The following is a 17,837-nucleotide window of genomic DNA, read 5'->3' on the forward strand; positions in this document are numbered from 1 at the left end:
TCCTTAAAACAACACCACTCTATAAAATGAACTCCACCCAATGCAACAGATCTATCAAACGGGTAGCTTTGGTGCTGGAAGGTTCCACCTTTAACAGCTATCTACCTTCATGTAAAAGAGGAATTGATATTCAGCCCTCTTTCTGGAATGATACTAAGATTCAGATGCTGAGCATGGCAATTGACTGAGAAGGTTTGCTGTATTCCAAGTGGCTCACTGCACCTGTTCACAATCGATTGCCTCATTAACATTTTGCACAGCAGGAGAGAACATGGCTAAATTCTACTTAGAAGAACACTGAAAATTCACTGGGCTTATTAATGCCCCTTGCATTTGCAGTCCAATGTGCTGTTTCACGGAAGTTGGGGAGCTTTATTTCTGTGTACTAGATGGTACAGCTTTGCAGCAGAAGATATGTAAGCTGCAGATACAGCTGGCAGTAATATGGTGCACACGTTGCAACAGGGAAATAAAAAGCCAAGCTCATAATAAAATTTTTTTTTCAGATGGGCAGGCTTGACAGAGTGAAATGATAGAATATTATGTGTGAAGAGGAGGAAAGGAGGCACGGCAGTCTATACATCGTATGAGAAAAACCACCGCTATATTTTTCATATTCAGAAAAATTAAAGAGGCCTAGAACAACAGTATTTTAATTGTTTCTAGCCAGCTGGACTACATGCTGCATTGTAAAGTACTTTATTTCAGGCTCCACAGCTTAGACTATATCTACACTGAGGGCCAGTCAGCAGCCACCATAGGCAACTGGTAGGAGGGGCATGGGAAGGCGGGGACACGTGTCCCTTTGACGGGGCCGTTTCCCACCACCGACACCGCCGGACATTTTGTGGGTGCTCCCCAGCCCCATCCCTGCCACTGATGCCACTAGCGGCTTCTATGGGTGCTTGCCAAGCCTGTCCCCACCACCACCACTTGCACTTCTGCTTCTGCTTCTGCAGGTACTCACCAACCCCGTCCCTGCCACCAACACTGCCACCAGCTTCTGCGGGTGCCCCCCCCAGACTCAGGAGGCACCAGTCACCCATGGCAGCCACCACAAAGAAGCTGCCAAAGTCCATAATCACTCAGGTGGCTGCTGGCACATCTGCTTTGCTCCACTTCATCACTTAAGCTGGCACAACATGAAATGCACCCTGAGAAGGCACAAATCCTGATGGGATCTCAAGAACTGACAGAAGACATGTCTACACACATCTTCTTCCAGCTGGCAACAGGCCTTCTGTTGGTCTGAGAGGTGTTGTTACTATGCCAGCAGAAGGAAGGGGTGCTCCTGCTGTAGTGCAGCAAGGGTGTGGATACTGTCTTGGTTGTTCCCCTCGCAAAACTGAAGTATAAACCAGGCCTTAGTTCCTCAATTTCCAGGCAAACAAAGGCTAGAAGCACTGCAAAGAAAGCCTGCTCAACTGCTTCTAGGCTGCCAAGAGAGCCCTCCAATGTTCAAAAAGACTTTCTTATAGTTAATAGAGGTAGTAATTTGAGCTATGTCCAGCTGTTGTCATTATTAGTAAAGTTGTTGTAACCAAAAGTGGAAAATGCAAAAGGCACTGAACAATTATTCAAGTATATAACTACTGCAGATCTATGCCAGCTTTTGCAACTTCTCTTACATTTCTTCTGACAGTCAATCTTGCCAGCAAGTTTCATACACAAGATATTTGCAGAAAGTAAATAATTTGCAAATAGCCATTTAAATATATGATCACATGAACACACTCACCTGAAGCAATCTTGATTGGCACCATTTATTCTCAGAGCAGTACGTCTAACACGTGACCAAGATGACCAATCATACTTTATGAATGGCAAACGATGAACAGCAAATGCTCAGTGCGACAGCTGTGTAGAGTTTGCAAGTGATGCATAGACTGGAATATATTTAAATAAATTATGCTTAAAATAATTCTGAATGACAAATTTGTACAATTGTGAGGCAGCCCACAGATAATTTGTAAATATGCAACTTTTTCTTTACCTAGATCTATCCATCTCAAACCAGTTCTGCTGTTCCTCTTAACCACTTGCTGCTTCCTCACAGTTCCTCCCCAGGACCATCTCTTCATTGCTCCAGAAAACAGCCAGTTAGCTGAAGCTCCTCCTTTTCTAATGGCAAGCCATATGGACCAGCCACAACTCAACATATCATTATTGTCTCACTGGCCCTGAACATAGAGAACAATAGTCAGCATGAGTATAAGGGATAAATCCAGGTTCTCTCATTATAACAGCTGCCTAGCAGCTTTTAGAAAATCATCTTTCATCTTGAGAAGATACCTGGAAAGTTAATACTTAGACCTATCCTGTTCCATTTTCTTTCAATTGTCACAGTATTTTCTGCACTAGATGTGACAGCAGCTGATGTCATAAAAGCATATATAGTAGTAAATCTCTGTCCGAGTAGTCCTCTAGTCCTGTGCAAGGCATGTCAAGTATGATAAATAGAAGAAAGCTTATAAATGAGGACACACATTTTCTGGTCTTAGTAAGAATGTCTAAAATATCAAAGAGCAGAGGCTGCTGTGAGTTGCACTATACTGTATTTCTAGTAACTGCCTCATTCCCTTCTGAACGGTAACTAGGGTGGGTACTGTTGCTTTTTTTAACTAAAAGAGTTTAAAAGAGACAGGGAAAGTCTATCTTCTTCTCTAAAAGCCTGAAGCCTAATAACATTAACAGTCTATTCATTCACTCTAGCAATAATACTTATTTTTATTTCTACTTTGACAAAGAAGTTGTTCAACTCACCACTTTTCCTGAAAAAAAATCAGTTAGTTAAAATGTTCACAAAGAAAACAAATATCTGCATTTGTTCAAGATCTTATACTCTTTCCTCCTAGTTCACCCCTCACCTTAACTTTCCTCTCAAGTTTCCAGAACTGTGATTACTCCCGCTAATGATGTTTGCTATGGTGCTTGCACAAGTTTAAATGAATATAAAAGCTAAGCTAACTTGTGCTTCAAAGATGAAAAGTCTGAAAATTTATGCTTGCCATGTGGAAAAAGGATAGTCTTAGAAAGAGAAAGGTTGCAAACAGCAAAGGTTAAAATAAAGAGAGTCTTTAGGACATACAAGAGTCAGGCCTGTTTTTTTTTCCAGCTGGGAAAATCCTTTGTAGAAAGCGGCAAGTCTTTTGACACAAACAGGCTATACTTTCAATTCTAAGTTTTGCCATAATAGACATATCCGCTTTCCATTAAGCAGACCAGAGAAAAAAACTTGTTTAAGCATCCAGAACCCTATGCCTGGTACTAATAATATGACCATCATTACTGTTGTGTCTAAGTACCTGTGACATGGTTATCACCATTTTACAAGTAAGAAACTACAGCACAGGGGCTAGGGACAGACAGTACATATAAACCAGTTTAAGTGATCAGAAACTGGCTTAAGCTTTTAACAGAACAGATGTTCAGTGCACATAAACCAGTTTGAAAATGGCTGAAACCAATTTGAGATAAACCTGGTTGAATGTAGTATCAGACTTAACTGATTTGGGTCAAACCAAGTTATGCAATGTTTGTCCCAGACATCTTTCTGGGTTAAGATAAACCAGACTCCCCCAGCATCCCAGCATGCTCTCTGGGCTGGGCGGGGCTCTCTGTTCCATAGCAGGGCTGGCCCCTCCCCTCTGCTCCCCCCTGCAGCTCAGGCAGAGACTGCAGGCAAAGCAGGTTATGTCTGGCTTCCCCCTGCCCTACCCCCACACCTCACTGCTGAGGCAGGAATCCCCCCTTCCCACCCTCCCTCCCATATCCCATAGCACAGACCTCAGCCCCACAAGCCCTAGGCATGTGGTATGCTAGCTAATGCCGAGGGGTGTCTGTGTGTGTGTCTCTCCAATTTCACTGGGACAGGCAGACAAAACAGTGACCACTTAGGGCTTTTTTGGAGCTAATCAACAGGTCAGTTGGTAAACTGTTTAAGAAGTATGAACTAATGGAGAGAGGCTATTGTTTTGCTGATGGGGTGATAAACACTGTTATCAACCCCCTGCTGGCTTGCTCATCTGTCCATTTGCTGCAGAGAGTATAAAGAAGCAGGAAGGGAGATTGAAAAGTTCCATATCATCAACAGTTGCATGCACTGCACACCTCTCCTTGCCTCAGTGTGCTGGCAGGGTTCTGGGGTCTGGTAACACTCTCACCCCTTGAGCAGCCAGCAAGGACAACCTCCCTAATCAAAGTGTCCTACCAGGGCCTGGCCACACCCCCACCCCCTCAGTTCAGCACTGTACAAGGGAAGAGAGGGCTGCTCTAGCACCCCCCGGCTTCTAGCCTGAGTCACTGCAGGCGTGTGCGTGAATTTCCTCAGTCCAGAGAGAATGTCTGTCCAGTTACAAACCGGTTCAGCCTAGCCAGGTTAGACTAACCTGCAAAGATTGAATCAGTTCAAGCTCAGGCTTTTTGAATGTCTGTCCTTAGCCCAAGAGACTAAAGCTCAGGACCTCAGAGATATGAAGGCATCTTGCTTGCACCGATTTCAGAGGAATTTGAACACCTAATACTTTTGAGAATCTAGGTCAAAGTGATTTACCCAGGGCCACACAGGAAGTCATGGGGCTGATTATGTCAAATCTGTAGGTTCATTCCCCATGCTGGCCACCAGTTATTTATCCTATTTGTTCCCCAGTTCAGGAGGAAGGAGGTAGCAGATCAGAATGTATTAGGGTGAATCACAGAAATTAAGGGCTGGAAGGAACCTCAAATGATCATTGAGTCCAACCCCCCTTCTCAGGGCAGGAATATTGCTGAGATCAAATGATCCCAGCAAGGTTTCTGTCCAGTCTCCTCTTTAAGCCTTCCAAGGTTGGGGACTGCACCACCTCCTTGGGAAGTCTATTCTGGTCACCCTTACTGTAAAAAAGTTCTTCCTTACATCCAACCTGAAACCATCCTCTAACAGTTTATGGCCATTGTTCCTTGTCTTCCCCTGGGGCACTCTAGTGAACAGTTTTTCTCCCAGCGCCCAATATTCTCCCCTTACATACTTATAGATAGCCACCAAGTCCTCCCTCAGTCTTCTCTTCCCCAGGCTGAACAGTCCCAGGTAGCTTAGTCTTTCCTCTTAAGGTTTGTCCTCCAGGCCCTCAATCATTCTTGTGGCCCTTCGCTGATAAAAGGTGAACGATATAAAAGGGAAAGCTAATGGTGTGCATTTATTATAGGCACCTAGGCAGTAAGAGGAGGTGGATGAGGCACTCTTCAAGGAGGTGACAAAATTATTCAAAAGTTATGGGGTGGTACTAATGGGAGACTTCAATTTTCCGGATATCTGCTGAAAGAATCATACAAACAAACATAAAATGTTGAACAGATTCCAAACTTGTGTGCAGGACAACTTTCTGTTTCAGAAACAATTAGGTTTCATTTATCTTGTATTGCCAAGGGGGAAAGAACTGGTGGAGGATGTGAAGATGATGGGAAATTTGGGAGGAAGCGAACACGATATAATAGAATTTATGATCCTGTCACTGGGAAAGCATGAGGTCAGAAGAACTTAGACACTGGATGTCAGAAAGGTGGATTTCAACTGGCTTGAGATAGTAGACATGGTGTAATGGGAGGATAGACTGAAGAATAAAGGTGCCCTGGAGAGCTAGAAGCTTCTAAAGGGAACAGTATTAGAAGCCCAACAAAAAGCTGTTCTGACACAATGGAAGCACAAGTGCAATGGCAAGAGATAAATGTGGCTGCACAAGGATACCTCAAATGCAAAAGGAAAGCATACAGGCAATAAAAAGATGGACTGGTCACAAGAAAGCATACCAGGAAATATTGAGAACTTGCAAGGACAAAAACTTCACCCAGCAAGGCAAGTTACAGACAACAGAAGAGGTTCTATAAATATGCTGGCAAGAAAAGAAAGACCAAGGAAGCTGCGGGTCCACTATTAAATAGCTAGGACAAAGTCTTAACAGAAGTTGCAAAGAACGCAGAGCTGCTCAATAGCTACTTCACTATGATTCTATGAATTCAAATGCAGAGCAGATAACTGAACCAATCACCCAAGTCGCAGCTAACATCCTATCTGCTAAATTATTCTTTCTCTCCCATAAAAGGTACAGAGGGGGATCATTTAGATAACAGCACCGAGAGCCAATATGGGAACTGTCCACTATATCCCTGACCCAGTACCATACCTAGACTCCTGGTGGCCCTAAGCGAACTTTTCGTATCAGGCCCCCCTTCACCAGAGATAATGATTATAATAATCAGGCAACAGAAAAATATTACCATTTTTGGGCCCCCTTTCTGTCCAGGTCCCAGGTGGATGCCCAGTTCACCCATGCCCGTGTTCAGGTCTGCCCTGATCCTGTGAAGGCCCTTCTTGTTGTACTGGAAACTGTACGATCCCTGGGGTGGAAGCAGAAGGAATTGGGTGTGCTATATAATATACACTCCCCAGGGGATGCTACAGCCTCGACTGAAGATTTGTATATAAGTTTATTGTTATTAGAAGTAACAATAAATCCAGAAGATTCCCGTATCTTCTACCAGGCAAGTACAAGGTGGTGGCTCAACAGTAACACAGCTTCCTAAGGACCCAAGACTATAAGGTCTGAGGCAAAAGACTGTCTTTCAGTTCTGTGTTCATAAAGTCCTAGCATCTGGGGTTGTGGTTCATAACTATGCTAATAAGAAAAATACAGGGGGCAAGAGATAAGAACCAGGGAAGGCTGCAGAGAGGGCAGGTTCTCTGAGCCCCTGCTTCAAAAATCTGCAAGGTCAAGAACAATTCTCCTGGCACCATTTGTTTCAAAGCCACCATCTTTGTTCTTCTCCATTGTGACCTGAAACTTCTCTCCCCCACCAAAAAGGGAGCCTTACAAAGAAAAATTTGTAACTTCAACTTTGAAGAGTTCCTTTGGCTTTCCTTTGCCCTTTGGCAGGTTTTTATCTGGGAGGGTAAGACATGTCACCAAGTTTGAACTACTGATTATATTCCCCAAGCCCACTGATCAAAAACATGGCAAAATTAACTCAGATCTTTCTGAAGTAGATATATAAGTTAGCCTGCAGCTTGCCTTTTGTGAATTCTTCAGATGAAACATTTAAAACAACTGAGGTCCTGATTATTCAGTGCTGATAAGAAACATGTTCCATTCTGAGCTTAGAGGACTATGGAACAAAATGAAAACATGCCACAGCATAAGACATAACATATTTACTTGAATCTAAGACAACCCTGAATTTAAGATGACCCCCACCCCCCCACACACACCAATAATTCAATTCTATGGAAAATGTATGTTTGTTATAAATTTTTCATGTATAGAATCTAATTGTTGGAGGGTCATCTTTAATTCATCTCCCCCCCACACACACACCACCACAACCACTGCAGGAGAGCAGGCAGGGTGGGGCAGGTGATATAGGGAGGTAAAGCAACTTCCTGTCTGCTTGTGCCTGCCCCCTGCCTGCCCCGACTCAGCCTCAGGCTCCCCCTTCCCACTCCACCTCTTCCCCCCCAACCTCTGGTCTCCTCTTTCCTCCTCCTCCCCCAGCCTGTGCTCCCCCTTCCCTGCTCCCCTGCAGCCTCTGCTCCCCTCTCCCCACTCTTCCCTCAGCTGCTGCCCTCCCCTCCAGCCTTTGCTTCCCCCTCCCCTATTCTCCTCCAGATTTTGCTCCCTCCTTCCCCTTCCCCCCAGCCTCTGCACCTCCCACCCCTCTGCCCCAGGCTTTGCTCTATGCCTTTGGCTCGGTTGCATTCTAGCCTGATACATGGAGCACAGCCTGAGCCCAGCCCTGGAACAGCCATGTGGACTGCACACTACTGCTACGGAGGCTTGCTGAGGCTATGCTTGGTGCCTCAGGCTGCAGTGTGGATGGCAGCAATGGAGCCTGTCAATATAGAACAAGGGTAAGGAAGGGAGAGGGGCAGGCAGGGAAGTAGAGCCTGCATGGGCAGGGTGGGGATGAGGGGATATAGAGCACCAGGAGGGTGAGGCTGGGAAAGGGGGAGGTGGGGGACAGGCAAGAGCTACAGCCATTGCCCTGACCCTCAATAGGGGCTGGAGCCCAAGCCACAGCAACTGCGTGTCCCTCCCCCACTGCCCTCATACTTGATTCTAAGATGAGGTGTTCTCCCCCAGGGTTACATGGGGAAAAAACCCTTGTCTTAGAATTGAGTCAATACGGTAACCCTTAACTTTCAATTTCTTGTTCCCCTTTGCAACAGCAAACTTTATCTAAACCCAATTAGTTTGTTTACTTTAAATTGAATGCACCATTTTATGGAAGGCTATAAAATCTGAATTGTTACTTGACAAGCATCTTTAAATTGTTTTAAATATGACCTTAATAAAGGCCTGATCTAAAGACCATTCAAATCCACTGTAGTTTCTATCGCCTTCAGTGAGCATTGGATCAGGTCCTGAATGAATTAAACATTGTATAAATATGATTAGTCACTTTTTTATTATGCACCCAACAGAGTGGAAAGGTTTCTATCTGCTTTTTGAAGCTGAACATCTTAGCTGATTTGAAGATCACCTAATGCATCCTGAAAGAGCTTTGAAAGATATTCTATTTAGAAACAATTCTATTAATCTCTTCTACTCATATCTATGTTTATATATGCATATTTATATTAGATTTTTCTCTGTTTTAATTACCACTAGTATCATTGTAATTAATACAACAACAATTAGTTGCTATGGAGATAATTGGGATTCTACAAACAGAAGATTATGATTGACCTCTGGTGGCAAAAAGCGGCAGGAACAAATGAACCCTGAACTAACAAAGCATTTGCTTTCATGTAAATTTCTTTCAATTAAAAGAAAAATGAGGAGAAAGGAATAAAGCCACCCAACCAAAATGGTTTCCAAGCAGAATGTTTTTAGTGTATTCCAGAAGATGCCACTCCCTCCAATTTTTTTTCAAAAATGTCAGAAATTAGTAATTATATGACGAGTCTCATTCCTTATCAGGTTTAGGCATCTTTGATTGAGCCTTGATTTGGAAGAGCATGTGGCTATATGTGCAACCCTGCTTATACACGTGGTTGGTGATGTGACCTAAACCTTCATTATGTATACAGGTTCAAAATGTTAAGAGCCTGTTTGTGTCTATCCACTGATTTGTGCCATCAAAAATGAAATGTAAAAGGCTGAGGGGGAACCAAATCTTTGTGGCACTGGCTATACTGTTGTATCATCTCAATTTTTTTTAATTTGGAAGGCTCACAAAGGCTGCAGGAAACAGCTGTATGGGGGTCACCAAAAAGTCAGCACTCACTGGTGACCTGGGCTGAGACTTGGGTGGCCCAAGTTTTTTTTAAAAGGCAAAAGCCCAAGAAGACTGGAGATTCTCTCTTTAAGATCACTGTAGAACAAGGGTGGACAAAATATGGCCTGTGGGCCAGATCTGGACCACCAAGTGATTCTATCTGGCCTGGGCACAGGGGGCAGCCCAGGCCATGGCACATGGGCCTACCACCCCAGGCATAGAGATGCCACTTGGTGCAGCTTGCCCTACTCCCATGTGCAGCTCTTGACAGGGCTGGGTGGCAGGGCGGCAGCAGCATGATGGCTAGACTTGGCTTCCCAGCAGCCCCCACCACCACCTCCCAGGAGTGGATGGGTGTCCTGCTGCTACCACCACTAAACTCCAATTCCGCTGCCTGGGCGCCCCGGGCCAGTCTGCCCCGTATGCACTGCTGCTGTCACTGCCCTGCCATCCTGGTCCCGGCTGCAGCCCCAGTCCCTGACCACCTGTTCTGCTCCTAGATGCTGCTCTCTGCCTGCCCATAGCCCCATTCCATCCACCTGGCTAAGCATGCCCTGCTTTGGGGGTCCCAGGGTGGTCTCCAAGGAAACTCCACCCACCCACGCACTCTGTCCAATACCTCTGGTAGTGGGTGTGGGGCAAACAAGCTTGGGGCTGGGTAAGATAAATTGACGTCTTCCCAGGCCACTCCTTTCTCCTCTGCCGCCACATTAAGTGGTGTAAATAGCTACGACAGGAGGCCAAAGGTGAGTCAGCACCCCCTCCCACCCTCCAGCTCCACCCTCTGGCCCTCCAGTCAAAATAACTGCCCAGCCCTGTTGAAGTGGGTTGACACTCTCTCAGGCAGGCTCAGGAGCCAGTTTCTTCATAAAAGTCAGTCAGTTCTTAGTTCCAGTCCATTTATTATACATGCAGAAAGCCTCCCACTACAGCAAACAAAACAATTATAGGTGCAAAGAACAAACACAGAACCATACTTCTGGTCTTCCTTCAGACCTGGAGAAGCCACACAGGCCCTGTGCTTCTCCCTAAGCACCAGCTTCCTTTCCTTCTCTCAGCTTCCCTTCCTGGGAGCTTTTAACTTTCTCTGAGCCCAGTCAGCCATCCCTCTCAGGTGACCCAGTGTCCTTAAACAGGTAGGCTATGATCCCCTAACCTCCCCAAAGCTGGGCTCCAGCCCCTGAGCCATGCACCTCATTACAGTCATTTCACTGAAGCTGATAAAATTCTAACTAGTAACAGAGAGAAGAAGCTGTCTTATTAATGAGATCAATAGTTAATATCCCAGAAGAGGTGCCCTCAGCAGTGATCCCAAGCACCTGGAGGCAGCAGAGACTCCAGCAGCTCTTAAAAAAACACCCGCAGATGGAGACTCCAAGAAGCAGCAGTCCCAAGCACAGATTGGTGTTTGCAACCCTAGTGGCACTCCCCATAGAGGAGGTGGCAGGTGGCATGCTTCAATGCTGGCTCCAGCAGCTGCGACTCCAAGAGGTCATGACAGAGCAGCAGAGTGGTGATGACTGAGCAGCAATGATCCTGAGCAGCAGACACCCAAGTGGCCCCCACAAAATAGCAGCAGCAGCAACCACAAGCACTGACCCCAGCAGCACTCTCAGAGCAGTGGAGAAGGGACCACAGAGCAGCAGCAGGCAGGAAGTGGCAGGCAGTGCACTTAAGTCGGCACTGCCCTCAGCAGCGGCAACTCTAAATGTCAGTGACAGAGTGGTGACAACTGAGTGGTGGCAGGTGGCAAAGACCCCAATTAGTGCTCCAGAGCAGCAGCAAACACAAGTGGCATCCCTAAGTCACAATCCTGAGGGATATGACACAGTGGAGACCCAGAGAGGCAGAGCTTCCAGAGCAGTGGCAGGTGGCCAGCGATGAGCTCTCCAGCCAACAAGTTGAAGGGAGACTCATATGTACCTTCTTGAACTGGGCATGTAGCCACTCCCAGGGCAGAGGGTCCTCAGACAGAGACTGAATCTAAGAGACTCAGGGGCTTTGGTATCTAGGGTGTTTTTTGGTTTTTGGTTTTTGTTTAATAGCTGGGGATAGAGTTGAATAAGGCTTAGTTATTTTCATTTACCTTTAATACCCTGTTATATTCTGTCTGTTACAAAATTGGTTGCGAGTGGAGAAGGTGTTCTTTTAGGACCCTCAGTAAGGTGGATTTTTCCCACGTTTCCGAGCAGGGGCTTGAGCCAACGCCTCCCAACCCTCCCAAAATTTGAATGTGGCCCTTGTACTGCCACCAGGGCCTGGCAGAAGGGTTACATATGTCTTTTTTCTATTTGTATTATCTGAAAGTTACCAGGGAGACCTAATGGCTTAGGAATTAGGCAGTTATTAATGGGATATCCTATACCATCTCTTTCTTCAGTAAAGTTGATCCCAAGTATTTGTCTACACTCTATAGGCTCCATCACTATGTTAATGCCAGCACAGCTATGTTGGGAGAGCCTTCTAGTTAAGTTACGTCAACAAGAAGAGTTTTCTTTCTACACAATCTTCCTGAATGACACAAGAAAACTAAACTATAAACCTTCTTCTGTCAACATAGCTGTGACCCAGCCAGGATTTTGCTGGCATTGCCATATTGGCTGGTGATGTGCAGTCTTTTTACACCCCTCACTGGCATAGTTATGACAGAAGCCCTGTAGACAAGACCCTGGTGCTGCTACAGTTACACCCTACCTAACATTACCAAAGTAAGATACTATTCCAGTTAACCTAAATAAAAGAAGATTTACCTGGGGCATAATAAAAACAGAAAAGATGCTGAAAAAATAGACTCTTGGCTAAGCAAGGTACTATGAAAAGTTCTGCTAAAGTTAGAAGTGTCTTTGAAGATTGCATTCAACCTTAATAACAATGGCTCAGCTCCATGTTGCACAGGTTTAAAGAAAGTATCTGTGGATGCATCTACACATGCACTTTACTGCAGAGCTGACCAATTATCTCTGCAGTGTGTCAGAATCTACACATGTGCCTGTATTAGGGTGCGGTAAATTAATTAACTCTGCCATAGGATAGTATTGTCTAGGATATTTAGTGTACCAACATGCATGTGTAGACAGTGACCAGGGCTGGCTGGAGTACAAGGGTGCTACAATGCAGGGTCTGCCTGTTGTCTAGACCCACACTGAAGCACCCTCATGCCCCAGCCAGTCATGGTACCACCCAGCACCACCACCCAGAGCCTGGGGCTGCTCTGCCACAGCTTGAATTGCTGCAATCCTGGGTACACGTGTAAATGCTGCACCCAGAAGCAACTGGCTCTGGCATGAACTGCACTAGGGTTTATTCAGTCAGGGTAACTGCATGTGTAGATGCACCCAATTGAATCAGAGTCTTCCTTCCTTTCTTTATAATTCAGTTTGACATATCAGTTCAAGCTAAAGAACACTTCTTTCCTCTCTCTCTCTCTCTCTCTCTCTCTCTCTACACACACACACACACACACACACACACACATATATATATATATATATATATGGACATGTAAATAATGGAAACTTGATTTACCGAGGAATTTAGCATTTACGAGTTTGGCTGAACTCAAACTATGAGTGGTAGGAGTTTAGTTCCTGGTGGGGGTGGGGACCAGGGAACAGGCTCTATATTATTGCCTTTTTTTTGTTTGCTAAGCAGATTTGGGGACTATGCAACGGGTCAGTTTCCCAATGGAATAGAACTGATGAAGTAGATATTACTATTGTAATTTATTTATTTAGGTATGTCCAGGCCTTGAATAAAGGTAGCCAAAACTACGTGCAGGCAATTCCACTTGTGCAAACTCCAGACAAGACAACATTGAGTCAATCTTTATTGCCAAAAAATCAACTTTCTCCTCTTTCACCTTGGTTTCTGTCTCCAATTTCAGTCAATCTTGTGTCCTAACTCAACTGACTGCAGTTGCTCTGCTAGCTCCTATCCATCATGCAGTGGTAAGTGAGCTCTCATGAGTCTCCCAGTGCTGTCTACATTAACCCTATTTATGGGAAACTTATTATTCAGTTCCATAAACAACAATAGTCAAGAAAGGCACAAGCACTCTTTTACAGGACTCCAGGATCAGGGACAACTCCCCTGTTCCAAAGAGCAACTATTCTGAGTTTTGGCCTCTGTCCACTGGACCATCTCAGGGCCAAATGCAGACAGCTTCTTTCCAATTACTATGAGTGCCTACAAACATTTAGGAGCCCCAATCTAACTCATGGCTATTTATATGTGTGTGTGGGGGGGGGGGGGGAGTTAATTTCTACAAGCAGCCTTAATGCTTGTGGGATTAGGGACAGACATTCAAAAAGCCTAAGAATGAATTGATTCGATAGTTGCAGGTTAGTCTAACCTAGCTAGGCTGAATCGGTTTGTAACTGGACAGACATTCTCTCTGGACTGAGGAAATCCAGGTATATGCCTGCAGTGGCTCAGGCTAGAAGCCAGGGGGTGCTAAAGCAGCCCTCCCCTCCCGTGCACAGGGCTGAGCTGAGGGGGGGGGGGGCATGGCAAGGCCCTGGAAGGACACTTTGATTAGGGAGGTCTGCCTGTACCACCCCAGGCTTTTCCCCACTGGCTGCTCAAGGGGTGAGAGTGTTGCCAGACCCTAGCCCACTGCTGGCACTGAGGCATAATTGGGGGGAGGCATGGGTGGTGGTGTGCAGTGCATGCATCTGTTGATGATACAGAGCTTTTCAATCTCTCTCGCTGCTTCTTTGTACTGTCTGCAGCAAACAGACAGGCAAGCAGCAAGCAGAGGGCTGATAACAGTATTTATCACCCCATCAGCAAAACAATAGCCCCTCTTCATTAGTTCAAGTTCTTCTTAAACAGCTTACCAGCTGACCTGATAATTTGCTCCAAAAAACCCTAAGCAGTCACTGCTCTGTCTGCCTGTCCCAGTGAAATTGGAGAGAGACACACACAGACACCTCTTGGTATTAGCTAGCATACCACATGCCTAGGGTCCATGCTGTGGGAGATGGGAGCAGTGAGCAGCAAGGAGGAGTAGGGCAGGGGGAAGCCAGGCAGACTCTGCTGTGCTTGCAGTCTCTGCTGGAGCTGCAGCAAAAGAGCAGAGGGGAGGGGCCATCTCTGCTGTGCAGCAGAGAGCCCTGCCCAGCCCAGAAAGTATGCTGGGATACTGGGGGAATCGGGTTTCTCTTAAGCCACCAAGGGGTCTGAGAAAGACATTGCATAAACTGGTTTGACCCAAATCAGTTAAGTCTGATACTACATTCAACCAGGTTTATCTCAAACTGGTTTGGGCCATTTTCAAACTGGTTTATGTGCACAAAACATCTGTTTTGTAACAGATTTAAAACAGTTTTTGATTGCTTAAACCATTTTATGTATAATGTCTGTCCCTAGCCTAAGTGACCTGATACTCTTTTAATTTTTTTCATCTCTCTTCCCTCATTGCCATGGCTGTGCACTGCTTTGGGGAAAAAGAAAACTTACTTTTAGTTTTAAAGCTTGCTTCTGTTTTCCATTTCTGCATAAAGGTTATCCACACTGAAACAGTTTTTTGCACCTTAGTTTCTATTTGTGATATGAACCACTAACCGATAAAATCCAATTAATATGAGTGAACACTTTATGCAAGTGTTAACATGTTAGCATATTTCAATTTTATGTATGTAAGACAGGTTGGAACGGACTATAAACTCCCTAATTAAAATTTTAAATATTTTTTGTGTACTTTCTCAAATGAGGGTATTTCTGTTTTGGAAAAAAAGGGCATTTTTGCACATGTTTGTGAGTTGGAGGGTGGGGAGCAGCATTTTTATTAGAATGGCTCTTGGGAGCCATTCTAATTAAAATGCCTGCACCATCTCATGTATTCAGCGTCCTGCATTTCAAAACGGCAGCAGGGACACTTTAACTACAGCTCATTAAATGAGCTTTAATTAAAGCACCCCTGCTGCCATTTTAAACATTGGGAAGCTGAATACATGAGACAATGTAGCATGTTTCAGCATTCTGATTAGAACGCTCCAGCAGACTCGATTAATCCAGTCTGCTCCAACTTGTTCTAATCCAAACACATTGGAGCACATGTAAAAGTGTGCTCTTACCTTGGTTTAGCTAAATGAAGTTACTTAAGATGGGTTAAATACACAGAAAACTAATGTGATTTAAGCATTACCTTGGATTAACAACTCCAGTGAAAGCTGACAGAAAACCTTGGAACTGAATACGAGCTACTAGCCCAAATTAAAAACTAAGTTACCTTGTTATAATTGCTACTCTACTCCTTCAATGAGCTCACCAGAGTTAAAAATGCATCTGTTTTTTCTTTGCAGTATTAACATAAATTTTGTTACCATTTATATTGTTTATAAATATCCTCATCGATAATTTGTTCACAGAAACACATTTTATACAAATTAACTTTTGGAATACATAATTTCATCCACTTGTTTTCTCTCTCTCTCTCTCTCTCTCTTTCTTTTCTTTTCATTTTTTTTAACAAAATACCTTTCTGAGTGCTATTCTTCATCTTAACTACTAGCATAACTAAGAAGGTATGGGGAGAGAGGCTGACCAGGGAGCGGTTCCTTTAGGCATCTGCTGCTTCAGTCCAAAGCCAAATTTCTGAAGCACCTGGCATTTCCTGGTGTCACCCTCCAAATCATTCTCCCACCCACCCCTACAACTGGTGTTCCAACCTGCACACAAAGGAGCTACTGGGGGGGCAGCCAGCACCAGGCTGCTTGTGCTGAAGGGCCTGATGGTAGCACCAGGTTGACTGCACCTTGATCCTGCCCATCCTTGCCCTGCACAAAGATCAGGGCCAGGCTGGGCCACGTGCCCTCACTTGGCTGCCTGCACCACGTGTCTGGAGGGGCCACCGGGCTCTGGGCCATGTCATGAGGCAATCAGAGCCCAGAGCCTCATCCAGGGGTATGGCGCGGGGGAGCCAGGCAGAGAGGGGAATGTGCTCCCCCTCCCCCATGGTGTGCACAGTGGTGGGAGCTGCAGCCACCTGCCAACACCCCTGGATGAACCGCCAGGCTCTAATTTCCCCAGCCCAGCCAGGGCCCATTCACGGTGAATGGGTGCCTGGCTGGGCCGGGTCATGGGACAATTCCCACAGTACAGGAGGGAGCAGAGCAGTGCCCTGCCCCTACCACAGTTCTTCCTGCACTGTGGAGGTCTTGATCTGCCCCCCACAAGGCCAGTGAATCTTACCTGCCTGCAGCTGCAATCCTGGCTGGGAGTGCATGGGTATCTCAGTGTGCCCGCCCCTCCCACCTCCTGCAGCAGCCTGTGGCTGAGTTGGGGCGGGTGTCTGGCATAAAAAAGTTACTGCACAGCAAGATTTTTTCTTGCGCAGAGCCGCACACACACACAGCTTAGATGGAACCTTGGCAAGGACCAATCTGGGTGTACCAGGCTCAAGCTGGGTTCATAGGGCCAAGCCAAGACAGTGTGGGCATGCAGGGCCCAGCTGAGGCAGTGCAGTGCCCAATCCAGGTGTTCAGGGCCAGGCCAAGGTGGAATGAGACCCAACTCTGCACAGGCTCTGGCCCACAAAGTGAACCCATGTCACACATCTGGCCTACAGGGTCAAAAGATTGAGCACCACTTCAGTAGACCAAAAACTGAATACGAGACAACAGTGTGCTTCTGTTGCAAAATAACCCCAATAGCATACCGGGTTGTATCAACAAGACTATCACTTGCAACTCAAGGAAAGTAAATCTTTTACTCTGTTCAGCACTGGAGAGGCCTTACTTGGAGTAGTGTGTCCAGTTTTGGGCTCTGTACTTCAAGAAGGACATGGACAGATTGGAAGGAGTCCAATGAAGAACAACAAAAATGATTAGGGGCCTGGAAGGCAAGAGTTATGAGTTAGGGCTGAAAGAACTAGGGTTATTTAGTCTGGAGAAGAGAAGACTGAGGGAGGTAGAATTTGGTAAGTCTTCAAATAACCCCAAAAAATGGTGCTTTACTTTAAACTCAGCATGCTCTTGTGCCAAGCCCAATACATGCCCAGAAGAGGTATTGTACTAGTTGGACTCAGCTCACCCAACATCTGTACAGAACTAGTGCTTTAGAGGAGCTTTTTTGGCACTTTTATCTAATAGCTGATCAAATCAGCTGAATAGCTGATTGAAGCCCCACTGAAGTGTGCAATCTATACAGATGCTGCAGAGCCAGGTCAAACTAAAGTGCTGCTCCTTTCAGTAAAGTACAATTTGTTTGTTTTTTCCACAGCTGTCAGCAGCCTAAGTCTCTACCAGTAGAAGCCACTAGCATACAGGAATCCACACATTTTCTTTTGGAACAAATGGGTTATTTTTCTCTTAGTTCCAGGAGAAAAATAACCCATCTCCAACCCAATAGTCAAGAAAGACACAAGAACTCTTTTACATGACTCCAAGATCAGGAACAACTCCCCTGTTCCAAAGAGCAACTATTCTGAGTTTCAGCCTCTGCCCACTGGTTTGGATTATCTCAGGGCCAAATGCAGATAGCTTCCTTCCAATGACTACAGACATTTAGGAGCCCCACCCTAACTCATGGCTCTTTACATAAAGAGCCATGAATTGGAGCCCTTCCCAACAGACATTCACCTGTTG

The 17,837-nt window shown here is 45.5% G+C and overlaps 1 long non-coding RNA gene across 1 annotated transcript in view; it reads right to left on the minus strand.

Annotated features, from left to right (window-relative positions):
• The window catches only part of LOC109283590 (uncharacterized), an 82,695-nt gene that overhangs the window by 24,842 nt on the left and 40,016 nt on the right, over window positions 1–17,837 (minus strand). The window contains exon 2 of the long non-coding RNA XR_002090814.2: window positions 1,739–1,886. This is a non-coding gene — a long non-coding RNA (uncharacterized LOC109283590). The remainder of the gene's footprint in view (window positions 1–1,738; window positions 1,887–17,837) is intronic.

Source organism: Alligator mississippiensis, chromosome 4 (assembly GCF_030867095.1).
Source record: "Alligator mississippiensis isolate rAllMis1 chromosome 4, rAllMis1, whole genome shotgun sequence".
NCBI classification, from domain to species: Eukaryota; Metazoa; Chordata; order Crocodylia; family Alligatoridae; genus Alligator; species Alligator mississippiensis.